The following is a 19,768-nucleotide window of genomic DNA, read 5'->3' as shown; positions in this document are numbered from 1 at the left end:
GTGGCTAAGGGGACAGTGTGGAGGAGGAGGCTAGAGGAATAAGGTGTATGTTATGTATCCAATCTACACTTCTACAAGAGTCAGAGAGATGGGTTGTGATTTCTCCAGATCTAAATTTGTGGGAAAAATAAGAGGGGCAATTTGGCAGTGGCGAACTGTTGGATGGGGAAGGAGTACATCTTCAAGCCTGTGGGATCTGGGAAGAGTGGTGGGTGGAGAGCTGGGGGTAGTGTTGGGCAGGGATGCAGCCCAAAGGGAAGGTCTTTGGGAGGAACACACGTTGTGCACATGCAGCTATGTACGATGCAAATGCTCAAAAAGTTAAACATTCATTGTTTTAAAGAGGCCACCCTGTGGGAAACCATTTCCTATTATGCTAACATCTTATAAACCCTTCCAAACCCACCACTAGAACTTTGGCAGCAGATACATGGGAACACTACCCCCTGTCAGTTCCCCTCCAAGCCACTCACCACCCTTATTTGGAAATATATCACCATTCCTTCACTGTCACTGGGTCAAAATCCTGGCATTCCCTCCCCATCAGCACTGTGGGTCCACTGGCAGCATACAGACTGCAGCAGCTCAAGAATGCAGCTCACCACCACCTTCTCAAGGGTAACTAGGGATGGACAATAAATGCTGACCAGCCAGTGACGCTCACATCCCATGAATGAATAAAATAAAATTGGGGATACTCAGTCACCTTGGTCTATACTGTTGTCAATGTGGATGCTCAATGTGAATGAGCACATTGACAGATTGGGACCTAATATCGTGTTCATCCGATCAACCTCATACAGATACACCTAAAGAAGACTCAAAATTACCCCGAATAGTGCACGCCATTCCAGAGCACATCTGTGGCTACACACAAAAGCAGGTTATTGCTCTCTGCCTGCACTCAAAACAGTAAATAATTACTCAGGCTCCTGGATACTCTGGTATCCTCAATGTAACATTGGCATACCGTGTAAAATGATCTCTGCACTTGCTGCCATTACAACACTTTGAAAGGTAATTAATCTGTACCAGGCACTTTGAGACATCTTAATGACATGCTGATATAAATGCAAGCTTTTCCTTTCAACTCTCTCTATTGCAATTTAAATAAAACTCATTGTAAATGCTGCCTGTCAGGTCAGTCTGGTGTGCAGCTCAGTGATGGTTGGCTACAAACCACACAGGGTTAGAAGGCTTCACACGCTCGACTGATTTTGCTTATTCATTGGGATCTTAATGTCAAAATATACTGGTGAGAAAAAGAAAATAATGAAACCTGCCTGCATTGATTGTCAGCTCCGGGCAGGACTGAGCATTTTTACAAGAGAATGATCTAGAATATATGCAAGGAATCAAAATGTGCAAATTTTCACCAGGACAGAAAAGAAACAGTTCCCATTTGAACCCCACTGCGGCACCACCATTTCGAGAGACACAATTTTTAACAATCTCATTGTCCTTTACAAAACATCCCTATTTCCCATTTTCAGTTCAGTCATTCAATATGTTAGATCTTTCTTTTATTTACCAATGGGATGAGAGTGTCACTGGCTCAGCAGCAACTGCCCATCCCTAATTGTCCAGAGGGCAGTTCAGAGTTAACACATTGCTGTGAGGCTGGAGTCACATGTAGGCCAGACCAGGTAAGGGCAGCAGATACCTTCCCTAAAAGGGCATTAACAAAACAGGTGGGTTTTTTTCCAACAATCAATAATGGATTCATGCTCAACATTAGATTCTTACATCCAGATATTTTATTGAATTCAAATTCCACCATCTACTGTGGTGGGATTCAAACCTGGGTCCCCAGAACATTATTCAAGTCTCTGGAATAACAGTCCAGCATTAATACCACTAGGTTATTGACTCCCTTTTGGAGCATTATGCACCCACATCGTCACTATTTATATGTAGAGAGAAACAGAATTAACATCGAGTCCCATATGACTCTCTGTCAGAAACATTAACTCTGTTTCTGTCTCTATAGATGCCATCAGACCTGTGAAGTTTCTCCAGCATTTTCTGTTTTTTTCTGATTTCAAGCATCCACAGTATTGTTGCTTTTTATTTATGAATTTGCATTCAGGTATTTTGTCTTGGTTCTCATTTCATGCTCCCTTATTCAGCAACCCCCTATTGGTAGAATGCTTCTCTCCACATTAAATTTTCTTCTCCACATTGTGCATCTTAAATCAGTTCATCCATTAATCTTTAATCCCCAAAGAATGCAATCTGTGTATCTCATCATAATCAATGCTTCTCATCCCAGCTAATGAATCATGGCTGGGCCCACTCCTTCAAAGCCAGTGCTATCCCTGCCTCCTGAATGGGGCAAACTTACAGCTAGATGCAATGTTCCAAACAAGGCAAATTAACCAGTTCTCTTGGTACCGAGGATGCTGCTGTGCTTTTGTTGGAATTTCCTTGCAAATTGTCCTAATCACCTTCCGTAACATCAACGAATGAGTTGTACAGACCCTCACCTATCCACCAAACAAAACCCTGTATGTGTGGCATCTTCTGAGGCTTCTGTAGCTCATAGTCAAAATTTATCATGGACAATTGGCATAACCACATGGAAAGTCACTGTTTACATCGTATAAGATTGCCCAATGTTCCATAAGCCTTTGATGTCATTTTGTGCCCGTAAACCCTTACCTAGTAATGCACGCACACTCAGCCTTTTCATTCATCAACCCATGTCGCCCACTATCCCTTCGCTATTATGTCTGAGCTTCCACTGTGCTATATTTTAAATGGACACGGAATTGCATGGCACTGACTTGCCCAAGAGGTTAATCTTTGTGCTTCTGCATTTACCACTACTCAAGTACAGCCCTTTCCTATGCCTCCCATCCAGCTTTCTGTCCACCTCATTGATTACAAAATGCTGCCAGGCAGCCCTGCTAGACTAATTCGACATGACTAACCTTTCATAAAAAGTATACCTGTTACACAGCTAACCTGATTTCAGATTGGAGCAACCTTGGTAGAAGTGATGTTTGAAAATATTGCCTTGCAGATAGCCATCTTTGTCTCTTCCTGTCACTTTGAATACACCATGTATTATTCACTCAAGAACTGCTGATGCTGGAGTCTGAGATAACACAGTGAGGGGCTGGAGGAACACAGCAGGCCAGGCAGCATCAGAAGAGCAGGAAAATTGGCATTTCAGGTCGGGACACTGATGAAGGATCCTGACCCAAAACATCAACTTTCCTGCTCCTCTGATGCTGCCTGGCCTGTTGTGTTTCTCCAGCCCCACACTGTGTTATCTATGCATTATTCACTGCCATCCAATTCTTCTCTTGTACCTCAAATTTTGTACAATTGCAACTGATCTATTGCAAGTTTCTTCATTAAATGTCTTTAACACCGTTGGATAAACACTGTCTGGGTCCAGCTGGCTTCCATCTTAAATTTTAAAAAATTATAAACAAATATTTATCATGAATATTGCTGAAAAAAAAAAGACATTTTGTCAAAACCTTTGAGTTTGCACTCAGTAGGACAATTCACAAGAAATACCAAAGGTAAAGGAAAACAACATTTATAATACAAGACCATTTTTTTTAAGATTCCCTACAGTGTGGAAACAGGCCCTGCAGCCCAACAAGTCCACACCGCCCCTTGAAGCATCCCACTCACCCCTGAACACAAGGGGCAATTTAGCACGGCCAATCCTCCTAGCCTGCACATCTTTGGACTGTGGGAGGAAACCGGACTTCCTGGAGGCCACGCAGACACGGGGAGAATGTGCAAACTCCACACAGACAGTCACCCGAGGCTGGAATTGAACCCAGGTCCCTGGCGCTGTGAGGCTGCAGTGCTACCCACTGAGCCACCGTGCCGCCCCAATTGTATGAACTGGACTCTTTTCAAAGATTAATACTCAGGACATTGTCCTTTGCGGACAGAAAAGACATCTACACATTGTGTCGGTTTATTTAAGTTGAAACAATTCTCTAGTTAATTTCACGGGGTAATGCTGTGGCCAGAGTCAACTTTCCAGATATAAAATTTAAACAAACTTTGCCAGTTAACTGCTAGTCATTAACTGGTGCATTTTCCATGGCAATGCTCTGACCCAACAAAGGCCACATGCCAACCAATTAGCACTCTCCTCTCATACAGAATAAATACTTCCTGTGGTAATTCTTTCAAACAGTCCTAATCAGTGCATGATAAAAAAAGTGCCAAACACTGGACTATTTTCATGTTTAATTGGAATAGCTGCTAGCTTTCTCACTTCAAGCAACTCTCAATCTTCCCTGCCCCCTGCCATTTATGCACTTTTTCACTGTAAGGACTGACAAAACATTCCATCCTGTATCTTTATTTCCCATATTAGTTAAAGAGCCATTCCATTTTCACTCTTGTATATCTAATAGGACATGTTTGATGAAAACCTCTATACTCCATCTCGAAACTGTTATTCCCTGACTGATCCCTTTTCTCAGATTCTGAATTCACTAACCCACACTGATGTGTGCTTTCACCAGTTGCCAGTTGGCACCTCAATTGCCCAAGCTGCAGTTTTACCTCAAGTCCTTGCTAGCTGTGTTAACAGGACTTAAATTACAGGAGGTAAGGGTTATAACTAAGGGTACATTGCCGCAGAGCTTCTTGCACTTCGCTTAAGGATGGTTTCCCAAATCACACAGAGAGCAATGAGTGGCAAGGCTGAGCTTTGCTTCCTTGTATTGTACGAAGGTGCTAAGTATTCTGCATACCACCTTACAGGTGATCAGTAGCTCCAGGTACTCACCTACCTGACCATTTTGTGGGGTATTAGAAAAAGAAACGATGCGGTTACTGACCAGTCTCATTAGTAAGGGATCAGGGGTTATGGGGAGAAGGCAGGAGAATGGGTTGAAAAACCTTTCAGCTGGGATTGAATGGTGGGGCAAACTCGATGGGCCAAATGGCCCGATTTTGCTCCTTTATCTCATGGGCTATCTGCAAGGAATACATCTGTAGCTCCAAAGCTTTGCCCAACAGCCTGATGGAGAGGAGAGTGGGCTCATTCAACGGAGCCAGGTAAAACATCAGTTTCAATAACACAAAACAGGAGGGGGGGGGGGGGGAGGCTGCAGGTTTTTGTGGCTCTTCAACAAATCAGTCTCCTCCTGTTACGATCAGGCAGTAGGATGGAGAATTACACTTCTTCATTGACCATATTTATGAACATGACCCCAAATTGGAGAGTATGTACACAAGTAAGGTATCTGCTTCAACGGTCTGTACTTCAATTCTATTTACCCATGTCACTTAAAACCCTTTGCTGTACTGAAAACGCCAAGTGTTCAAGCATTCAAAGTCTTTTGAGGCAGTAAGTTCCAGATTTCCAACACTCTGAGCCAAACTGTGCTTCCTGACTGGTCTAGTTCTAATTTAAAGATCTTGTCTGCTTGTTCTGAATAGCCACAGAGGAAATGGTTTCTCCCTATCTATTCTATCACTCTCTGAATATTTCAAACACCGTGATCAGATCGCTCTTCAGTTTCCTGTCCTCAAGGGAATGCAAACCTGAACGTATGCGAGATTTCCCTCATAACTTAAACAATCTTTCTTCAGAAATGTAACAAAATCCGATTTTAAGGAATACTGTAACTCATCCTTCACAGTCAGGCCTGAGGAATAGTGGTTCATCCTCATTCCTTCTCTCGCCCACTGCCCTCTCTCCAAAACCCCATGCCAAGCAGCTGGGCAGACAGATTAGAGAGCTCAGTCAATAGGCTAGGACAGAAACGGCAAAGACTCTCAGTTACTCAACAGCCAGGCAATTGCACTGCTAGCTGCTGGCAGGTTAGGCTGTTTTGGGACATGTGAGCTAAGATAGGGTAAGTAACTGTCCTCATCTGGATTCACCTTGAACCCAAGTTCCAGAACTTTCTTTTTTGCGGTCGCTCCTACAATCATATTTTGCTGAACACAAAAACTGCTTGAAAATATACCTGTGAAACGCCCTGGGCTGTTTTACAACAAAGGGTGCTATATAAATGCAAGTTGTCATGATCCCTCACTCAGGGAATAAACAAATGCTACCTGTGGGGGAAACAGAGGAACTCTCGGCCCACTGACCGTGTGCGACTGCACGCTCACAAAACCAACAGGCCGAGTGGCCACTGTAGGCCGGGCTGGTGCTTTGGAAACCAGTTCTCCCCATCTCTGGATGCTTTTATTACCAGAAAAGTTAAAAACACATGGTTTAAGTCACTGACCATATTCTCGGTGTGACTGGCATTTTATAAAGTGCCATCCAGGCAATGGATGGTTAAGGGGCGTAAATGTCACTCACAAAATGTCTCTACTTCTGATCCTAGCATTTCTTAAGAGCCAGCTATCCTTCTGCTACTTGCTCCCAGGTGGATTTTTATCCCGTCATATTAACCAAGAGTACCAGGATGCTATTCGACTACAAAAGGCTTCACAATCCTGTCTTCACCCAGAGCCATGCATTTCCCAGGAGCTAAAGCAATCAGGACAAGAAGCCCATGTGAGAGGTGTTTTCACTCGACCAGAACATGGAGGACAAATACAGGCAATGCGAACTGTACTCCCACTGTGACCAGTTAATTCAGCAGAGTGCATGAATTGAGCCTCAGGCATTCTCAAGACATGTGGCCTGTATGTGACTGACTGATGAATAGGCTCCCACGAGCTGTTTAGGAGCTCCAGTCTTCCCTTTGCTTGTCTCCACAGAAACAGCAGACAATGCACTCCATGCAGAGCTCGAGGGGACTGTAAGGACTGCAGATGCTGGAAGCCAGTGTCAGTAAACGCAGAGGTAGAAAAGCACTGCAGGTCAGACAGCATCCCAGCAGCAGGAAAGCAAATGCTTCAGGCTGACAGCCTTTGTCAGGACCCTGCTCCTCGGATGCTGTCTGACTTGCTGCGCTTTTCCAGCTCCGTATTTATTGGTGCTAGTAAAGCTCCACCTGTGCGTTTTAAAATACAGTTTGTTAAAAAAAATCATTGTCATGACCAAACAATGTCCCATTTGCACAAATATCAAATAACATTTTCACAACTGTGTGACAAGACGTTGCACAATTGAACAATGAACAAGAGTAGGCTACTCAGTCCTTCAATCTTGCACTGCCATTCAATAAAATCGCAGCTGATCTGATTTTAACCTCGACTCTCCATTCCTGCACATCCTTGATAATCTTTCATCTCCTTGGTAATCAAGGAGAATGTTTCTTCAACAATTTCTTGTTTGGAAATATACGGAGCCAGGCTAGGTGTACAGGAAAGTCACAGTCGGCAATCGTAGGTGGAAATCCACACTTCTCTAGTTTTTAGAATTCTCCTCTTCCCTAGTGGACAGTTGAGGCTGGAAGGTTGAATATATTCAAAGGTCCATTGAGATAGATTTTTGATTGACAGGAGTCTCAAGGGTTGATGGGGGGGATCAGACAGGAAAGTGGACCTAAAGCTGCAATCAGATCACATACCACCCCACCAACCTCATCCTCCGACACTTCTGCCATCTACAATCCGACTCCACCACCCAAGCTATTTTTCCATCCCCACCCTTGTCTGCCTTCCAGATACACCAGTCTCTCCGCGACTCCCTTGTCCGCTCCACACTCCCCTCCAACCCCACCACCTTCCCCTGCAACCGCAGGAAGTGCTACACTTGCCCACACACCTCCTCCCTCACCTCTATCCCAGGCCACAAGATAACTTTCTATAATCAAGCAGATGTTCACCTGCACATCTGCCAATGTAGTATATTGTATCCATTGCACCCTGTGTGGCTTCCTCTACATTGGGGAAACCAAGCGGAGGCTTGGGGAACGCTTTGCAGAACACCTCCGCTCGGTTCGCAACAAACAACTGCACCTCCCAGTCACAAACCATTTCCACTCCCCCTCCCATTCTTTAGATGACATGTCCATCATGGGCCTCCTGCAGTGCCACAATGATGCTTCCTGAAGGTTGCAGGAACAGCAACTCATATTCCGCTTGGGAACCCTGCAGCCCAATGGTATCAACGTGGACTTCACAAGCTTCAAAATCTCCCCCTCCCCCACTGCATCACAAAACCAGCCCAGCTCGTCCCCTCCCCCCACTGCATCCCAAAACCAGCCCAGCCTGTCTCTGCTTCCCTAACCTGTTCTTCCTCTCACCCATCCCTTCCTCCCAACTCAAGCCGCACCTCCATTTCCTACCTACCACCTCATCCCGCCTCCTTGACCTGTCCATCTTCCCTGGACTGACCTATCCCCTCCCTACCTCCTCACCTATACTCTCCTCTCTACCTATCTTGTTTTCTCTCCATCTCGGTCTGCCTCCCCCTCTCTCCCTATTTATTCCAGTTCCCTCTTCCCATCCCCCTCTCTGATGAAGAGTCTAGGCCTGAAACGTCAGCTTTTGTGCTCCTGAGATGTTGCTTGGCCTGCTGTGTTCATCCAGCTCCACACTTTGTTGTCTTGGATTCTCCAGCATCTGCAGTTCCCATTATCAGTGTGGCCTTATTGGAGGGGGATGTCTAAGGAGCTGATAATGGCCTAATCCTAATTCTTATGCTACAGTCTTATGTACAGTGGGTCATCACTCCTACACACAAAAGAGAGTCAACCTGCAACACACGGTTCAATAACTCCCAGATATCGCATGTAAAGGCATTCATGGCCATGTGTGTGTTAGTTTAGCCATGCGATGTCCATTAGTATACACAGGGCATGGGGCAATGAGACAGTAAGGACTGTAGATGCTGGAGGCCAGAGTCAATAAACATTCAGCTGGACCAACACAGCAGGTCAGACAGCTTCAGAGAAGCAGGACAGTCAACGTTTCAGGCTGAAACCCTGTGTAATTGACACAGCCAAGCATGTTACAATGGTACAGCCAAGTCAGAGCACTGGTTGGCTGATGGTACAGAATGCTGTCTAAACCATGGCATTTTAACTCGAGAGATTTTAAATCAGAGAATCAAAAAATAACTTTAACTCTGGGTTTCACACCATCTCGAAGGTATCATCTTTTACACTCTCTGTGAAGATGGGGCCTTCTGCAATGCAGGTTCTGCAGGCGCTCTGCTGTCTGCTGACTGGAAACCCTTGGGGAATGAGCAAGTGTGGAAAATGGAAACTCGCTCCTTTTTTTTGCAGGCAAACTGCACAATTGGGGAACTGCACAGGTTACAGAGTGTGTTAGTGCGTATCAAATTCCTTTCCAAATAACAAAAGCTGGCAACTCAACACTTTATTGAATTAGCATACATTGATTGGAATATGCACAAGAATTCTCTCTCAGGGTATCTCTTACATTCCAAAGATGTGAAATTCACATGAATACAACAGTCATGCAGAAGAACATGATTTGCACAATATATAGACATTTTAATTGTGCAAAACAAAAGAAAAAAGGATAACCAAACAATAAAGTCAAACAAATACACACATTATTTGGACAAAGGCAGCGCTGATGCCATTTGTTTGAACAACAGTTCACAGCAACTCAATTTACTTGCTGGCAACCCAAACATTTTGTTTTTCCAAAGTCAATCTACTTGGTCTTCCTCTCTAGTACAATGTCGTTACCACATGCTCAAATGCTTTCCCCTCAACCCCTCCCCTGCCAACCCTTTTGCCAAGTAAATCATCAGGCACCTACCCCTACTGTTTCTCTATTATACTGCTCAACATCCACTCCTACACTCGTGGGAATATTTTGCTCCTTTGAAAAGAAAGTGAATTTTAAAATACAGTTTGGTTAAAAAAAACACATCATTGTCATGACCAATGTCCCACTTGCACAAATATCAAATACCATTTTCACAACTGTGTGACAAGACAGTGCAAAAAGAGTCTCATTTCCCCTCTATATATTCACTGCGACCCTGGATAGGAGGAACTGCAGCAGAATTTGGATGAAAGCAGACATCTGTACTTTGCTGACAATGAAATAAAGAAATCTCTTTACTGGAGGAGCAAAGCCTCCCTAAAGTGTGAAATGGAATCTCAGACACTATCACCAGTGATCGTTAAAGCACTAGTGGCCTCTGTCCATACATATCTCAGGTATCCATCCATGCACCACATCTTGATTTCAAAGCTGGATGTAAAAAAGACAGGGCACAGCCCAGATCTCCAATGAGGCTGATCTTACAGGGAACCATTCATGCTCCCCTTTACAATCTCACTTTGCTTCATACAGTGCAGTATGTTCATCCCTGGAAAAGCATTTCAAACGCCGTCACCCCAACAGGACATCACCCCTCAGCCCATGACTCTAATCCCTCCGGACAATGTCCATTTCCAGCCCATTAAGCGGTTCACCTCATGGACACCAGAATACAAGTCAAATGATTGACTTCCGGTGGCAAATTCCCCAATTTACATTGACCGATTTGATTCATCAACGACGGAAAGTGTACTTAGATGTACTTCCCAAAATAATCCTGGCAGGTTAAAGTTAAGCAAGAATTTAAAACAAAAACACACTCTCCTGCATTTTGTTCTCTAGAAGCCCATTTTCAAGTTTAGCCCTGTAGACCCATGAAAGCTCACGACCTCGTACGAAAAGCCTAATTGAATAAAATGATAACAGACGGTCAAAATGATTTGCAATCTGCGTTTTAATTCGATACATTGCACTCGATACATTCACGTGGCTGTTATATCCGCAATCTCTAGCCATCGTAAAAAATTAACGCCTCTTCTCCGCATTGCTCACAGACGCTTTATATAATAACCTTGTACCGGGCTAGACAGACTTGGGGCTGTGTAAAAATTACCGGATAACGCGGCGTTTAGATTGTTATTCCAACACAATGGCTGAGGCACTACATCTCAATTAAATAACACACACACACACACACACCCTGATCCAAGGTAATGGAGCTTCATATTTACTGGACAAACACACACAATCCTCCAAAACACATACACCCTCAGGCTGGTTTGTGATTTCTTCACGAAAGAGTGAAATTTAGTTCCAGCAAATGTACAGGACAGAGAGAGAGAGAGAAAATAAAACCGTCTTACCTCCTCTGCATTGCCATCATTTGATTATGGTTCCTGCAGATTTTGGATTGGTTTCCCACCAGAAATAAGAGGAAACGATGCAGCGTTCACTCCAGCTCCGTGAGCGAGTCAGCACTGAGTGTGTGAGATGTTGTGGAGAAAGAGACTGGGAGCTGGAAAGTATACCTTCCTGTTTTAGCTGCTGCTAGTGGGTGGGGGGTGTGTCTGGCTTACAGTGGCCGGGTTTGGCGGGGTGGGGGTGCAAGAGGTCAGGTTGGTCCTCTGCTATCCCGGGATTGTCCGAATTGAAGCCAACGGTGCGTTAAGGATCGTGTTCTGTCAGCCTTTCCACTCGCCTGTTAATCTTTACAGAGGGAGTGTGTGTGTATGTATATATATATATATACATACATACACACAAAAGGAGGAGCTGCTCTGAGCTGTGTGCGTCAGGGACCAAGGCGGACCCTGCATTGAAGGCAGGGGGAAAAACGGCGGGGGGGGGGAACCAGGCATCTTCGTAATTAGTGTCACGGTGAATGAAGAGTGCAAACTGAAAAGCACTGAATAATTAATCCATCTGGGCTGTCTTTTGAATGCACTGTTCAGACAGCCAGCTGCTGGCTAATTCTGCAACCACTTACATCCATTGTTTGCCTTCTGCTGGGGCCCACAGCCATATATAAATATATACCTACCATCTGTGTAACCTAGGCAACAGGCTCCCCTTCCAACCTGGGAGCAAAGCTAGGTGAAGATTGATGGTGGGTAAAATGCATGTTCCTCATAAATCCTCACCTTTGTTTGCACATCAGCTTCTTTTGATCAATCTCCTCCAGCATCTCCAGCCTGTACACAACCACACATTCCATCCCCGCCGCCCCGGCCCTTTGGTGACAGAGCCATTAGGATGCAAGAGGAAGCCATTCAGTCCATCAAATCCATGCCGTCTCTTCATGGAGTGATCCAGTCTGACCCATTGCCTCATTCTCATAGAAGCATAGTATCCCTACAATGTGGAAATAGGCCATTCGGCCCAACACGTCCACGTCACCCCTCCGAAGAGCAACCCACCCTGATTCTTTGCCTGCAACTCCAACACAAGTACCTGTCTTATCTCTTTTCAAAATCACTGATTGCCTGTGCAATCCCCCTCCTGGTGGATGGTGGGTTTCACAGACTCCTACCATCCCAATGCACTACAGAACTTGGCAAAGGTTCCAGGTGTTCTGCAAATCTACCCTGACTCACCCTCTGGGCACTGCCCTGAAACGGCACAGGATACTCTTCACCCTGCAGCCCAATTGATTTGCGGATTTGGCAAGGAGGATGCATTGGTGAATGGAATCTTACTGATTGCTTTGAAAAACATCAACAGATTGGTTTGGATTTGTAAGAGATCGATGCTTCTGAAAATAGCCTCAGTTAGGGTTGTATGATTGACAGTTGGGACAACTGAGCAGATCCAGTCCTCAAACCTGATGACCAGCACAGGCCGGGCTGCTCATTGTGTGTAACTCAGGTACAGAGTCACCCGAAACTCACTCAAGCAAGAGGTGTGCTAGCACCTCTGAAAGCTGTTTGTGTAACAGTTTGCTTTTTACACCCGCTGCAAAACAACTGCAACTAAATTCAACAGCAAAATTTATAAAGTTCTCCTGTGTTGGTGGGCACCACAAAAGGTGAGGTGGTCCATCGGCCTGATATAGCCATTTTTAAAACTTAATTTCAATAACTTTCTGTTATCATTTTGTAAGCTTCTATTGATTCACGGATTTTTGTTCCAGTGCCTCCCCTACATGGACTATATGTAAGCAAACAACAACCCTATTGCTTTTGTCACTGAACCTAGTTATCCATAGAGCAAGGTAATGTTCTGGGGTCTTCAGCTTGGATTCCACTGAGGTAGATTGTAAAATTTGAATTCAATTGAAATTGAAAAATAGATCTGAATTTACAGTCAAACATTGACCACGATTGTCATAAAAAACTGTCTGATTCGCTAATGTCCTTTAGAGAGGGAACCTGCCATTCTTACTTGGCCTACATGTGACTCCAGACCCACAGCAGTGTGGTTCACGCTTGAGCGCCTCTGAAATGGTTGAGCAAGCTGCTCAGCTGTATTTAAGAGCAGCTAGGGGTGGCAATGAATGCAGAACGAGACAATGGTGCCTAAATCCCATCAGCAAATAAACGAAAACCTTTTAGTTTACAGTTTTTCTTTGAAAGAGCAGAAAGTTCTCTTTGGACCCATTTCTCACCATTCTTCAAAGGGACAGGCCCTTCTCTGAGAGCAGTAACTTTAACCTGATAGCAAAAGAACTTCCTTCACTTCTCCAGGTTATTCAACAATGCCAAAGATGCCTACATAGTTCATATTATGGGAATGGATATCTCAGGAGTGATAAGAAGACTGCTCCAGTGCATCTCTGGAAAGTTGCAATATGTACATGCAAAAGTGGGAAGAATGTGTTGAAGATAAAATGTACAGTGAAAATCCAGCTGTTTTCATTAACTCACATGACATGTGTTGCCCAATGAAAAGATGATGATAAGTCAATTTAAAGTATAATGGTGGGTTAGCTTGGCCATTTTAAAGGGCTGTTAAGAGTTACATTAATAGATTTGGAGTCACATCTAGACCAGAGCAAGTCAGGATGGCAATAAGGCCAAAACATGATGGAGAAGCTCAGCAGGTCTGGCAGCACCTGTGGAGAGAGAAACAGAGTTAATGTTTTGAGTCCCATCTGAAACTTCTTTGTAGCTGACGAGATGGGGAAATGAGATGGGCTTTATGCTGTTAAGAACATGGGGTGGAGCAAGTGGAATGCTGGAGCAAAGACAGCAAATTTCTATCCCTAAAGGAATATTTTAAATTCACACATGGGATGCTGCTGGCTGGATCAGCATTTATGGTCCATCTCTAGTGCCTTTTAGAAGGTGGTGGTGAGCTGCCTTCTTGAACTGCAGCCGTCCATGTGCTGTAGATAGACCCACAGTGCCCTTGCAGAGGGAATTCCAGGATTTGGACCCAGTGACTGGCAAGAAATGGCAATATATTTCCAAGTCAGGATGGAGAGTGGTTTGGAGGGTGACTTGATTGTGGTTGCGTTCCCATGTATCTTCTGTCCTTGTCCTTCTAGATGAAATTTGGATGAGACTTTACCAGGCAGCTGGAATGTCATTAGCAGAAGATAATGTCAATGGTTGCTTGTAACGTTGACAATGTCCTTATCAGGATTTTCTAAGAGTTGAAGGAGAAAGATTCTTGAGGAGGTAATGTTAAGTCACTTCTCGCAAGTGAGTCAATCACAACTGGCAATTTCTTCTAAAAATGTCACTGCAGGGCTTTTATGTATCATAGTTCTTTTTCTTAAGGCCTTCCATTTTCTTTCAGCTGCCTATTGTAAGTGAGAACTGGCATAAAATTGTGTGACATCTGAAGGACAGAGCCTCACATCAGGACTCCCTTCTAAAAATCATTCCTTTAACAAGAGCCAGGGTGGGAGAAGCATCATAACAGAGTTTGAATTATGAAGAAATGCAGGAGGAACTGAGACTTGAGGAGATACAAGAGCAATGGGACCTTGTCGAGATAAATAAGATAACAGATGGCAAAAGCAGTTCTGAAAGAGTTTCAAACGAAATTTGGCTTTAAGTAGCATAAAGAAAATAGTGTGCTGATAGTACAAAGCTTTTTTTTCTGACAAAAACAGCATGCAACCCATAGACAAAATGCAGGTTAATGGAGGCTTATGCCCTGGAATCCTTTCAGAGAGAGATTATTGTGAAGGGGAACTGCAGATTGGCTACACACAACATCAACAGCATTTCAAAAATGTTTACAGCACCTCGGAACTTTTCTCAGAGATGTATAAATGGCAGCGAATAAATGCAAATTCTTCTCTTTAGATGGATGAGCTAAACTGGTTCAAACAGTAATTGCCTGGCAAGCTAACAAAAAACTTGTCAGAAGAGTCATCATTAGGACTGCATTAAAACAAAAGCCACTGTCCCCTTGGAACTGTTAAAATAACTTCAATAGTAACTTTCAACAGGGATTTGTATGTACACTTGAAAAGGGAAAAAAGAAGTGCAGAAAAGTGTGGGGTGGTCGGATTAAAGAGCTCCCTCAATGAGCCAGATCAGACACAAAACTTCAAAGAAACTGCGACATTCTATAAAGGAGTATTTTGTTGCCCAAGCCTCTTCTGAAAATTACTGAGCGTTACTAATAACTGAGTAACATCGTACAGAGAGGAACATTTGACTGCGTTCCCTGAAGGTAAAGTCACTGCAGGGCAGTGAGAGGGAGAGAGAGACCACTGCTGGTCTCTGAGGGTCACCATGCCTCAGGCAAGGTTGAAAAGGTAGGACCTTGACTGTATCTCCAGCTGGTACAGAAATTGAACTCACACTGTTAGCATCAGTCTGCCATGCAAACCAGCCATCCAGTCAACTGAGCCTTTAAGCTGAAGTACTGAGCTTGGGGATGTGGAGATATTGAGCCAATATCGCTGCATCAGTACCCAGAGTCCGAGGCTGATGTTCTGTGAATGCTCTTCAAATCCCAACATGTCAGCGAGTGGAAATTAATTTCAATTAATAAAATCTGGAATTGAAATCATAGAATCCCTACAGTATGAAAGAAGCCCATTTGGCCCGTTGAGTCCACATTGACCTGAAGAGCATCCCACCCTTTCCAAATCCACCTAAGCTGCACATCTTTGGACTGTGGGAGGAAACCACAGAATCCACAGGAACCCCATGCAGAGATGGGGGGAATGTGTGCAAACTTCATGCAGAGAGTCACCCAAGGGTGGAATGGAACCCCAGTCTCTGGTTCTGTGAGGCAAGAATGCTAAACACTGAGCCACTGTGCCACTCCGAATGATCAGTGATTGTTGTAAATACTCATCTTGTTCATTAATGCTATGTGGGGAATGCAGTTTCATGTCTTTACCTGGTCTGTCTTACCTGTGACCCTCGACCTGCAGCAATGTAGTCGACTCTTAACTGCCCTCTGAAATAGATGACTCAGTTCAAGGGTAATGAAGGAGGGGCAACAAATTCTGGCCTTATCAATTATTCCTACGTAACACAGAAGAGTAAAGAAACAAAATGGGGGTCTGACCTTTTCGCTAGAGACTGGAAATTACATCCCTGCTTCTACATAGAACCTCGTGACCCAGTGGTGTAAACGCAAACTGGTACCTTTAGAAAAAAACCCTCATCGCCTCTTCCTGTTGAATTATTCAATTGGATTATGATTGCTGGGAACATGCCCAAGAAATGACTTTACTTGCATGTGTTGAGTTGTGAGCAGGATTTCCTGGAGTTGCAAGCTGAGAGGTGGGCAGAACCAGGGAAGTTTTCCAGAATCCGATCCGGACTGGCTACCTTAGTGAATGAGGTGAGGCCACCAATGTTAATTATTAAAAGACCCAACAATGACGACTTTTCCAGGCTGCTCACATATTGCTGGCAGTGGGCCGTGCCCTTCTCTCCCCCCTGCATTGGAACTAGGTTTTCTCAGTGGTGCGGAGGAGTTAGGGTGGCCATATCCCAAAGAGAGAACCTTCAGGAGGGAAGGACTTCCCCACTGGGGAATCCAGAGGGGCATGCCTGCTTGGTCCTTTCAGCTTTTAAATTTGAAACTTGCTTTTCCCAGGACGCCTCTTTTGCCCACCCCTCACGCATCTCTGACTTGGTGCGGGTGCTTAGAATTGAGACTTTCTTTGCCTTGGTTCATCCATTAATTCCTAACCCCCTTCCCAGCCCAAACAGGGAGCTCCAAGATAGCTAATTTCAGAACAGCTCTGAACCAGTCTTGAGAACACGCATTTCAACCCAATATCAGAAACCTGAAGTGGGAAAATTGTACCCAGTGAGCCCTGACAGGGAGAGGGCTTCACAGTCGAACCTGAAGTGGTCCTTACTAGACAATCATAAGCAGCCACTTTCCTCCATAAAACATTGAAGCTTTTCAAGATCGAGTTCTGAAGGCTAAAGGGATCAAAGGGTATGAGAAGAAAGTGGGAACAGGATACAGAGGTGATGTGATTTGATTTATTGTAGTCACATGTACTCGAGCACAATGAAAGGTTTTGTTTTGTAAGCAGTGTAGGTGGATCATAGCAAACAAGGACATACAGATGCTTAGACAGAGTGAGGCGTACAAAGTTACTGCTGCACAGGAGGTGCACAAAGCAAGATCTGAGGTGGATGGTCATATTGGATGGTGCAGCAGGCTTGATGGGCTGAATGGCCTACTCCTTCTTCTGTTTTCTAACTTTCCATAGGACATTGAATCGGGGCTTTGCTGAGTATTATTGCGACCTCAGGCAAAGGACACTGAGATCAGATAACTTAACAAATATTTAAGTTATTAAGGAAGTGCTGATAAATTCACGTGCCACTTTGAAGAGTGCCCATTTGATTGATCAGGTATCTTGTAGATTTCAGATTTTTTTTAATGGTAAACGATTTAGAATCCTCACATCTGAGATACCTTACAGTACTACAGCAGCACCTGGTCGGATTACATCCACATATGCAAGAACAACAGTGCTTTGATTCACGTCTAGCTGCAGCACAGCTGTTGAAAAATGAGCCCAGAATGAGACCTAAGAGTTTTGAGTTTCACCGAGCAGTTTAATAAAAGGGGCATCAGAAAAGGAGGTGAAAAGAAGCCAGCTGTTAATGCCCCCCCATTGGCACTACCAGGGACAGATGGGGCATGGACAGAGGAAGAACTGCAGCCCCCTCATAAGGGAGAGTTCACATAGACCTGCCCCACTCAAAATCCTCAACAATCTGCATTTACACAGCGCCGCCAAAGTAGGCAGATTTCACAGGAGCCTAATGAGACAACTGTTGAGACTGAGCCCTATAACAGGACAGGTGAGAAACTCCTTGGGCAGGCAACTACATTTTCTTTAGAAACGCAGGCAGAAAGTGCTGGAGAAACTCAGCAGGTCTGGCAGCATCCGTGGAGACCGAAACAGAGTGAACCTTTCGAATGGGGTATGGCTTTTTCTTTTCTCTTGAGCTGCTCCAACACTGTCTCTGTTTGTTTCACATTTCCAGCTTCCACAGTGTTTTGCTTGTAGTTAAGACCTAACTGGATGTTCAAGAGGGATAGAGAGGGGTGGAGAGGTTTAGGGAGAGGATGTTAAAATTTGGGGCTGAGAAAGCTGGAGGTACAGTGAAGGGGGTTTCAGGGGCAGAGTTGGTGGAGCACAAGATTTCTTGGAGGATTGTAGGTTCTGGAGGAGTTTGCAGCATTCGGGATTCTAAATCCACTTGAACACAAAGATGAAGATTTTAAAGCAGAAATATTTGTGGAAGGGGAGCCAATGTGGGTCAGTGAGCACGAGGGTGAAGGGTGAAAGGGACGTGGAGTGGATTAAAAGAAAGGCAACAAGAATGATTGTAATTGAAATGATGGATTCGCTCCAGGGGGAAGCAGGGAGCGTGTTTATAATTGCACAATTGCACTGGGTCGTAAAATGAACAGCAGAGCGTCGGGGGATTTGCATAAATCCCTGGGGCTGAGCTGTCCAAAAAAGGGAGGATAAAATACGAGATAATAGGAATTGCAGATGCTGGAGAATCCGAGGTGTAGAGCTGGATGAACACAGCAGGCCAAGCAGCATCAGAGGAGCAGTTTTGGGCCTAGACCCTTTGTCAGAAAAGACCCACCTGATGAAGGGTCTAGGCCCGAAACATCAGCTTTCCTGCTCCTGAGATGCCGCTTGGCCTGCTGTGTTCATCCAGGATAAAATATGACTTCTGTTTGCCGTGTGTTGAAGAACTGCAGCACTTCATCCAGCTTCTGTGTAGTCGGTTCCAATGGGACAAAGGAAGAAGCCAATTTTAATCAAGTTGTTGTAACCAGGGTATTTGCACTGTGCCATTGTTCAGCATTTAGGTGGCAACTGATTGTTGCTTTTGATGGTTTGTGCTTATGGTTTGAAAGTAATTCGATATACCAACAGCGTACCTTTGTATTTCCTTTTATTTTATTTAAGAAAATGCTTTTCTTGCCCAGTTTTCCCTCGCCCATGTTCAGTTCCACAGACAGTGGTGTTCTTACAGAACAAGCTAGTGAGATTACCTTCTCCTTTCGGACTGCAGTGCTTGTAAAGTATTAACTCCTTCTTCATCAGGATCTGGAGCAACTAGCGATGCACAATGAATTTGGCCTCACCATGAACAGATTAAAATTGTTTCAACTTCCCGTTTCTTTTCGTGGCTTAGACAAGACAGCAGATGTGCAAATCTCTTGAGTTTGCATGCATGTTACAGATGAGGCTGATCCAGTCCCTGAATTACCTTGTGCACTTCATAGGAACCCTACAGTGTTGGAGCAGGCCATTCGGCCCATCAAGTTTACACCAACCCCTCAAAGAGCATCCCATCCCATAACCCTGAATTCCCTACGGCCAATCCACCTAGCCTGCACATCTTTGGGCTGTGGGAGGAAACTGGAGCACCCGGAGGAAACCCACACAGACACGGGGAGAATGTGCAAACTCCACACAGACAGTCACGCGAGACTGGAATCGAACCTGGGTCCCTGGCGCTGTGAGGCTGCAGTGCTAACCACTGAGCCACCACATGTAGACTCGTAGCCAGGTGTTGCAGGCAGGTAAAGGCAACCCTGGCTCAGTTGCCCCTCTCCAGCCCTAGGCCTTTCCTGCCGAATTATATTCAGTCGCCATCCTCCCTTTCTCCAGAACCAGGCAGGCTATGAGTTATAAGGAGAGGCCAGATAGGTTGAC

The 19,768-nt window shown here is 44.6% G+C and overlaps 1 protein-coding gene across 1 annotated transcript in view; it reads right to left on the bottom strand.

The window, feature by feature from the left end:
• kctd10 (potassium channel tetramerization domain containing 10) overlaps positions 1-11,374 on the bottom strand; it is a 147,502-nt gene extending 136,128 nt beyond the window's left edge. The window contains exon 1 of the mRNA XM_048555698.2: positions 11,004-11,374. The gene's annotated coding sequence lies outside the window, so the exon portion shown is untranslated. The remainder of the gene's footprint in view (positions 1-11,003) is intronic.
• Between the last annotated feature and the right edge of the window lie 8,394 nt (positions 11,375-19,768).

The sequence above is a fragment of the Stegostoma tigrinum genome, chromosome 26 (genome assembly GCF_030684315.1).
Source record: "Stegostoma tigrinum isolate sSteTig4 chromosome 26, sSteTig4.hap1, whole genome shotgun sequence".
Taxonomy (NCBI): domain Eukaryota; kingdom Metazoa; phylum Chordata; class Chondrichthyes; order Orectolobiformes; family Stegostomatidae; genus Stegostoma; species Stegostoma tigrinum.
This window is presented reverse-complemented; position numbering and strand designations above follow the sequence as displayed.